The sequence below is a fragment of the Mytilus edulis genome, chromosome 2 (assembly GCF_963676685.1).
Source record: "Mytilus edulis chromosome 2, xbMytEdul2.2, whole genome shotgun sequence".
NCBI classification, from domain to species: Eukaryota; Metazoa; Mollusca; class Bivalvia; order Mytilida; family Mytilidae; genus Mytilus; species Mytilus edulis.
Window position 1 is genome coordinate 31,142,048 of NC_092345.1, and position 9,356 is coordinate 31,151,403.

Here is a 9,356-nt window from a genome sequence, read left to right on the forward strand (position 1 = left end):
AACAGTGGCACAGCTTTGTCTGCCGCGTATAATTTTTTCTTGCCTGTTTCGAGGAATTACGTATCCCTTAAAATACTTAGAGTTAGGTGTTTTGAGAAGACCATGGGTTTGACTATGATCATTTCTTGTTATTAATTGGCTTTTCTTCTCAATAAATACGTAATATAAAAAGTTGTGAATGTGAATATCAATAAGAAATTATTTAATATAATATGCTCTTATAGTTGATGTGCTTCCGCAAATCGAAATTCGAACTCATGCTGTTGGGATATCGAGACAATACTGCCTGCACTGTGTCGAGCACTCAAGACCACTTAGCCACCTAGAGTGAACTGAAAATTCAGCTTGCGGGGGACCAGTGTCATCTTTCTTCGTTAGTTTCACCACAGTACATGATATATTAGGCATAAAGATGGAATTGATAAGATACATTATATGTCATAAAGGATAGTAAGATTCAGTCACAGAAAAGTAAAGTACGTCTAAACAAGTGACAATACCACGACAGATTCACCAATTGGATTACCAGTGTCTGTAATACACGACTAAATATAGGCAACAGTAGTATACACAAGAGAGAAACAAATATTGTTAATTATACTGCTTTTATGACAACATTTTATGACAGGATTACAGTACTAATAAATGCAAGAACACTAAGGACAGAGACGTTTATTAATAACATAATACATTTCGACATGTTAACAAAATCAAACTGTGGAAAACAAATAAATCATGTGCATATGGTTGCTTTGAACTAAAATCATATATAATATATACAATATGTTTGATTAGTCGGGTTAAGAATGTTCGGCTATGAACATTTATGAAGAAAGTGAGTTAAATAAAGTTAAAATGCAATCAATTATCCGGAGAAAGTTTCTACTTTGATTTATATTAAATCGGAAAGCAAAGAAATCATTATACTAGTATACACCATGCATTTTCGTGAATCGCTGTTTATATAATGCCTTAACCTTTTCTTAAAAGAATGCGTAAGAAACATAGATGGCCTGTGGTCTTTAAATTTTGTTTTAATATTTAATGTAATTCATAAGTGAATTGCTCGATAAATTACACAAAACTTGAAAATAAGGTGATGCATTCACGTTAAGTTTGATACAGTATCGTGATTGTAAAAATGATTTATTCATTTATTGAGAATAATCAAGTCTTGTAACTCTTTTTCGTCTGGCGTACAGATTTTAATCCAGGTAGATGTGATGAGTTTACATTGAATTTACTATTACTGGGTCGATGTCACTGCTCGTTGAGTTTCCTCTACGAGGATGTCACAAGCCCAGCATTTTTGTGTTTACATAAGTTATCATTGATATGGTCATAACCATGAATCAACTGTTTACAAAACTTTGAATTTTCGAAATAATAAGATTTTTTTTAACTCATGAAATATATTTCATTTCGTTTGAAATTTTTTTTTTTTTCCCCGTTTGTTTTTTGTAGCAATTATATATAGATGGGAACTAGTTTAACTAGTTAATACTAGTTATCCAACAGTACGTATATTATAAAGTTTGATGCTAGGTGCATAAGGCACGATAAAATAATGCGGTTTCTACGGGTGTGGTTTTATAGCAATATATAAAGTTTGCCATTTATATGTATTAACATCGAAGGTGCTCAAAATTACGTCGAATCGAAGTAAGTGACATTGGTATATATATACAGTTGCTATGTTTATTATATACCATTTAAATGTTGTTTGCATCGAAGAAATCAGTTCAATACAGTGAAATAAAATATTGTATCGCAAGAGAAAATAATATGTTACTGCGAGCAAAAATTTTATTTCTGTGTTTGTCTTGTTTATAGTTTATAGCGTATTGAATTTAGAATAGAGATACTTTTAATTCGGACGAGCAAGGTAATATAGCTGTGTTTGGCAAAACCTATCTGAAATTGGGATCTGCAATGCTCTTCAACTCCTTTCTAGATATCTAAAGTTTCATAAAGTTGGCATGAGGTCAAATAAGATATCAAACCAAGTATATCGTAAGAGCCACACCCAATGACTATTGTGAATGTTGGACTTATGTAACTTTTACATGAAAATTTAAACTTAATTTTTATTTTACCGTATTAGAAGAGGTCAAAGATAAATAACTAGACGTTTAGTCATGAATTGTTGAAATTCCCATCTGTTACAGTTACATTACTTTTATATAATGTTTAAAAACAATCATTGTTACCATTTTTCTAATTTTTGGCTCCGTGAATGGCAAAACATATATGTTTGTTTGGTATATAAAAGGCTATCATCATACAGTTGTGTGTCAAAGACGACATGTTTTTTTTTAATGTGTTACAGAGTCACAATTTCACGTCAATGTTCAATGTTATCTGTGTTTGATGTTTGAAATAAAGGTGTAATACATTATGAGTATATCAAATTTAAATAGGTAATCTTATCATTTGAATCATCTCTGTAGAGTTGATCGGCTAGTGTTAAAATGCTACATTTGGGAACCAAGGGGTAGAAGTTATTTCGTTGTAAAACATCTAGTAATTTATCAGTGTTTGGTTTGTTCACAAAAAGTGAATACTAGTAGATAAAACTAAAAACAAAGAAAACAATCTGTATATGAAATGGACCTTGGTATTAAAAAAGGTGTCTTTATATCTTTTATTAGAATAAAATGTAAGGTCACTGATGTCATATAAAATCTTGGTGTTTTATTGGATATTTTTAACTTCTGTACTTGATCAATGATATAATGGATAATCCATGAAAAAAGAAATTTCATGTGTGTACATTCTGCCTTATTGTGCATTTTTAATACATATTTGTTTATTTTATGGTGATTAAGATCATGACATGGTGTTGACTTCTAAGCAGAAAATTGATAAAAAGCTCATCGGAAGGTACCAAGACCTTCGTTGATAAATATTCCGTATCAACTTATCAAATGATACACGAAGGTCTAGTAGTATAGATTATTGGTACTGACCTTGTTTATCATCTTAATATTTGTATTGTCGAAATGCGCATCTGGTGCAAGAAAATTGGTTCCGTTAATTTTATCACTACCATGGGTCGATGCCTCTGCTGGTGGACTATTAGTCCCCGAGGGTATCACCAGCCCAGTAGCCAGTACTTCGGTACTGGCATGAAAATACGGATTTATTGTGTTATTAAAATTTGCTGTTACAAAATATTAGAAATTATTATAAATTAAGGAATGTATCTCCCTCATGCAAAGCTCTGATTCCTTTCACGGATTTGGCTATACTTTTTGGACCTTTTGGATTATAGCTCTACATCTTTTATATAAGCTTTGGATTGCAAATATTTTGGCCACGAGCATCACTGAAGAGACATGCATTGTCGAAATGCCTATCTGGTGCAAGAAAATTGGTACCGTTAGTTTTATTACTACCACTGAGTCGATGCCTCTGCTGGTGGACTATTAGTCCCCGAGGGTATCACCAGCCCAGTAGCCAGTACTTCGGTACTGGCATGAAAATACGGATTTATTCTGTTATTAAAATTTGCTGTTACAAAATATTAGAAATTATTATAAATTACGGAATGTATCTCCCTCATGCAAAGCTCTGATTCCTTTCATGGATTTGGCTATACTTTTGGACCTTTTGGATTATAGCTCTACATCTTTTATATAAGCTTTGGATTGCAAATATTTTGGCCATGAGCATCACTGAAGAGACATGTATTGTCGAAATGCGCATCTGGTGCAAGAAAATTGGTACCGTTAATTTTATTAATAACGTGTTAAAGTATTCTTTAATTTGTCTTTATGTATATTACTTTCCCTGTTTAGTCTGTTTGATACATATGACTTGGCTCTGTACTTAAACATCCCGTCATTGTGTTATAGTTCTATGATAATTTGTGTTTTCTTGTTTTTCATTTTTTCTAATGTGCTTTGTATATATGCCTTTTTGTGTATTTTTTCGATACATATGACATGGCTCTGTACTTATACATCCCGTCATTGTGTTAATATGCTATGGTACATTTTTGTATTCTTTTTAGGGATGGCAACGAGTACTCGAGTACTCGGTTACTCGATCGGAAGGCCGAGTACTCCAGTACAGTTTTAGTACTCGGGTACTCATTTGCCTGTTATACATCTTCAGATAGTTCTCTTTATATTTCCGCTCACTTTACTTCTGTAGAAATATCCCCTTCGCAATACTAATTGAAATCAATTAACAACATACAAATATTAATCCTGAGACTACTATTTGTTTCCGAGGGAATGTTTTCATGTTTCTACTTGTTTTTTTAAAACAGTCAAACAGTCTTTTGTCTGAAATTGTTGACCAGATAATATTTATAAATTAGAACAAAATCAAAGTCAAAGTGACATTCGGTGAACCGAACGCAACTAATTAGGGACATTTTTAATGGTGTTTGTACACGGATCAACACTTTTATGGATTAATAATTAACTCATCACAAGCCGTAAAAACTTATCTTTGTTTGTTAATAAAGACTTATATGTAAAGGCCCCTAAGTTAACGTGATTGGTATGAGATGTACATTAAAATAAATTTAATTACTCTGTATTTGAAACTTAAGTAATATTGTTTAATTTACAATTTTAAGATATGCGAAATGGGAGAGCGACATTTGAAAATAAACTGACAACATCATGGCTAAAAAAAAAGAAAACCAGACAAAAGATATTGCAAAAAAAACAAAGAAAAAGTAGGTCAAGTTATTTGATGTTCACTATTGTTGTCGAATAAATGGACAAGTCTTTTTATAAAACATACCATCTAAAATTCTTCTCATGAACAGATAATACATACATTGTCTTCTTTGTCGGACTTTTTATGCAAATATTTTTGATTTTATTGGAGTTTGCTTCATGAACATGTACACAGACAATAATTGCTGTTATTATAAATAAGGCGGTCGGTTATTCATGTGTAATTGACACACAAACAACAATAGAGGAGCAAGCTATGTTTGTAGTAGTACGCTTGTCTTTCGTTAATATGTTTAAAAAAGGTGAGAACAAAAATACTGCACCCACCTACACTTTTCACTTTCCAATAGACGTTAAAGATTCATCCGAGTACTCGCGAGTACTCGAGTATCATGACCGAGTATTCGAGTATTAAATTTCAAATCTTTTGACATCCCTAATTCTTTTCATTAACTTTTGCTAATGAACTTTGTTGATATGCGTTTGTGTGCTTCTTTGTTATACGTTTGTTTGTTTTTATAGTGATTAAGATTATAACACAACGTTGACTACTGTACACATATTTGTGGACATTTATACCTAATATGTCTGTTTGTTTGGTTCACAAATTTCAATATATGGAATTTTATGCGACTGTCATATAAGTGTGAGGTTTAGCTATCCATCACACCAGGTTTAATCTACGAATTTCTACATAAAAAAATGCCTGTACCAAGTCAGAAATATGACAGTTGTTATCCATTTGTTTGACGTATTTGAACTTTTGATTTTTCCATTTGATAACGGACTTTGCATTTTGAATTTTCCACAGAGTATTTTTGTGATTTTACTTTTAACAAAACAACAAAGTGTGCATTAACGAATTCAGAGTGGACGTGGGCTGATACTTGTATATCCCAACAACAAACAGACACTAAGTACTGATCTAAGAGTACTCGCGTTTACTGTCAACTATTTTAAAGCCATTAACAACTAAATAAAATCGAAAAAAATGCATCTAAGATTACATGTCGTTCGTAGCTAAACATCATATTTTCCCCACTGTTTTGAACATTATTCATCTCGTTTGAATTATTTAAGATTTTTCAATTCAGGGCCTTTTATAGATGACTATACGGTATGGGTTTTGTTCATTGCTGAAGGTCGTACAGTGTTCTTTAAATAGCCTATGTCATTTGGTCTGTGGTGAAGAGTTGTCACCTTGGCAATCTTACATCTTCTAATTTTCATATTTCAACAATCAGAAATTTCTAATAAATCAATGTACGTTTTGTCGAGCTCAATTATGTAGTATGTTTTCATATGGCCTTAATCTATTAAAAGGTATTCACATCCCGCTAGATCATATTTCGCTGATTATTTTCCAGATGTTTTTATTATCCATTTTCAACTACCAGTATAGGGTCCTTACTTTAGATATTTTTCGTTTTGTGATAACCAAGATATATATAAACTTTGTATAAAAAAGAAGATGTGGTATTATTGCCAGTGAGACAACTCTCCACAAGAGACCAAAATGACACAGAATTTAACAACAATAGGTCACCGTACGGCCTTCAACAATGAGCAAAGTCCATACCGCATAGTCAGCTATAAAAGGCCCCGAAATGGCAATGTAAAACAATTCAAATCAGAAAACTAACGGCCGAATTTATGTACAAAAAATGATCGAAAAACAAAATTGTAACACATAAACAAACGATAACCACTGAAATGCAAGCTACTGACTTGGGACATGCTCATTCATGCAGAATGTGGCGGGGTAAAACATGTTAGCGTGTTCCCAACCCTCCCCTAACCTGGTACAGTGGTATATCAGTACAGTTCCCGTTTGTTTAATGAATCTTTAAGCTAATATATTGCAAAGTACTTTACAGTATAGGCTGAATTCTAAAAAAATATTGAGGTCTATCAAATTTACACACTCAATATCACCTTTTCTTATTTCGTATAAACACTTTGCAATATTTTACACGCTTCTTGTAAAAACGGGATTCAAAAATATGTGAAAGCATGTTTCTCTCGACAATAATTACAAGACGACTAGCAAATTTTCGCCATGCCTATAATTCCGTAAACAGGATAATCATCGAAACACTGTTTGAGGCTGTAAACTTGATGGTATGATCGCTGCTTAATTGTTGTATGTTACGGTCAACATTTCAGGCCAGAATGCTTGTACAGACAGGGATACACTACCGAATTGAAGTTGCTACGTTAATAGATCGAACCAATTAATTTCATCTTTTTAACTTAATCTGGACTTCACCTTCCTTATTTGTTTGCTACTTTCCTCTTATTTATACACTTTCCAATAGCACGTCATGGGTTCACATTTCCTCTTGTTTACACACTTTACACAAGCACACTTTATGGACACACATCTCCTCCTCTATATATCCGTTCCAGCAGCTCATGCCATTGACACAAACTACATATCAGTGCAGTGACAGTTTTAGTTAGTCAATAGGAACTTATGTAATCTATATTATGTGTAAAATTTAAAAATAAATATATTTGAATTATACATGCACAGTGTACATAGAGTTAAGGTTAATACATTTGAAAGTCCAAAATGTTTCAAAACATTAAAACAAATGATTAAGGATTGTATTAATCTATTGATTTTCAGACACTTTCATCTAATCTTTTTCAACTTTTTAACTTCAGTTTTAAGAACATTTTGATAATTGATCTTATAAAACCTAGCTGTAACTTCCTAGTTGCGTTTTGGTTTATTCATAATTTGGGAGGGTTTTAGGGGTAAATTCAGTAAAACATCTCCCATTGACTTTAATGCTAATCTATGTATGGAATAAAATTTATACCGGATTTACCTTTAGAAATTGGAAACTTTCATACAACATTCATGAAAGTACAAATGTAGCCCTATCTTTTGCAAAAATAAAAACATAGGGTCATGCGGCATTTTTGGGCGTTCAAATGGCCTTGTTTACAAACAATGTAGATTCGCACTGAATTCCTATACTGACCCCCATTACTTTTCAACCCTGTAGTAAAAAAAAATAGTACATTCAGCATTTATTTTTTTATTTTTTTCAACTCTAGTTTTGATCCATCTGCCAAAAAATATTTATTACAAACATTATCTATCAATCAGAAGAGCATATGACTTCAGTGTTATACAGAAAGCTCTCCCCTAAATAGGCGGTTCCTTATGACGTATATTTATTTACTGAATTTACCCCTTCAAGACACATTTGATAATTTTTATATTTTTTATCAAAGGTTTTTAATTTCATGGCAAGGAGAAAGATATAAAAGATAATAGTTTGAGTCGTTTGTAGGCGAAACCCGTGTCTAGCCAACACAGGTTAAAACCAGATATCACTGATGAGTTTTCTTTTGTCTTTAGTGTTTTATATTCCATGGTTGTTGATATCAAAGACCTTTAAGTATATCTCTTATGTCATATGACAACTGATAAAGCAATTACTTGGGTGGTTTTCATTTTAATCTGTTTAAAAAATCCTTAGATAGACACACAGGACACAAAACGTGTGACTTAATAATTGCATTGTACATTACTCACTGCCTTGAAGATGCCCATAACAGATATATCTTAATCTAATTATATCATATGTAGGATTTACAATTTAGCTTTGTTAGTAATTAATAGTACAGAATTCCACCACCAAATCTTGTTATATTTATCAACTCTCGACAGTTAAATTTTGAATATTTAAAACCCTCGGCGAGCCTCGCGTTTTAAATTTGAAACTTAAACTGTCTCAAGTGAATATAAAATATCACACTCGCTGCAGTGGGAGAATCTATATATTATTTTTTTTCATGCTCATGCTATTTTCACATTTCCAGATCGGAGTTGGAAATTTTTTCTCTTCTCTAAAGAAAACATTATTCCTGGCAAAAGATTTGTTGAAATTCAATAATTACGTCAATTATTTCAGATTTCTTTTGAATTTCCCATTGTAACGTCATAAAAAAGGCGACCATGCCTGATGAGGTCACATATAAAGATCATTACTTTACAAATATTTGACTAGGAAGATTAAACTTTGTTAAGATATCGTATAAAAATCCTCAAAAAATAGATTCTACCACTGTATCTCGTGTATGACGACAAACCACACGTTTTAAATTTTATTAAAATTAAACTGTCTCAGATGGAAAAACACCGTACCACACTGGTGTAGTGTTTGAATCTATACAAAGCATACACATATTTCAAAACTAAATTTTTTGGTAAATAATTATAACAATGACTATATTATTTTGTAAAGGAATTGAGGCTTTGTACCATTTGACACTTTCTGGTGGAAATGAAGTGCTTATTTTGATGGAAACCTGGGATGGTGTTTGGAAGCATGCATATTATATCGGATTTACATTGGCCATAAGAACGACAATTATAGGCTTTACTTATCGGAATACAGTGGCTCAGCAGGTAAGTCCAGGAGTGTAGCTAACATAACAAGGTTCAACTGTCATGAGACGGCAGTCCTTAAATTACCATAAACGAATCTACAATACAGATAGAGGTGATCACTTGACCATTCACTTGGAAACCCCCCAAAAAAAACAACATATACTACCATGACACTTACACAAAACAATTCTGAATAATTATAGGTATGTTCTATGTTCCTTTCGAATTTCAGGAAAGATGAGGAACTA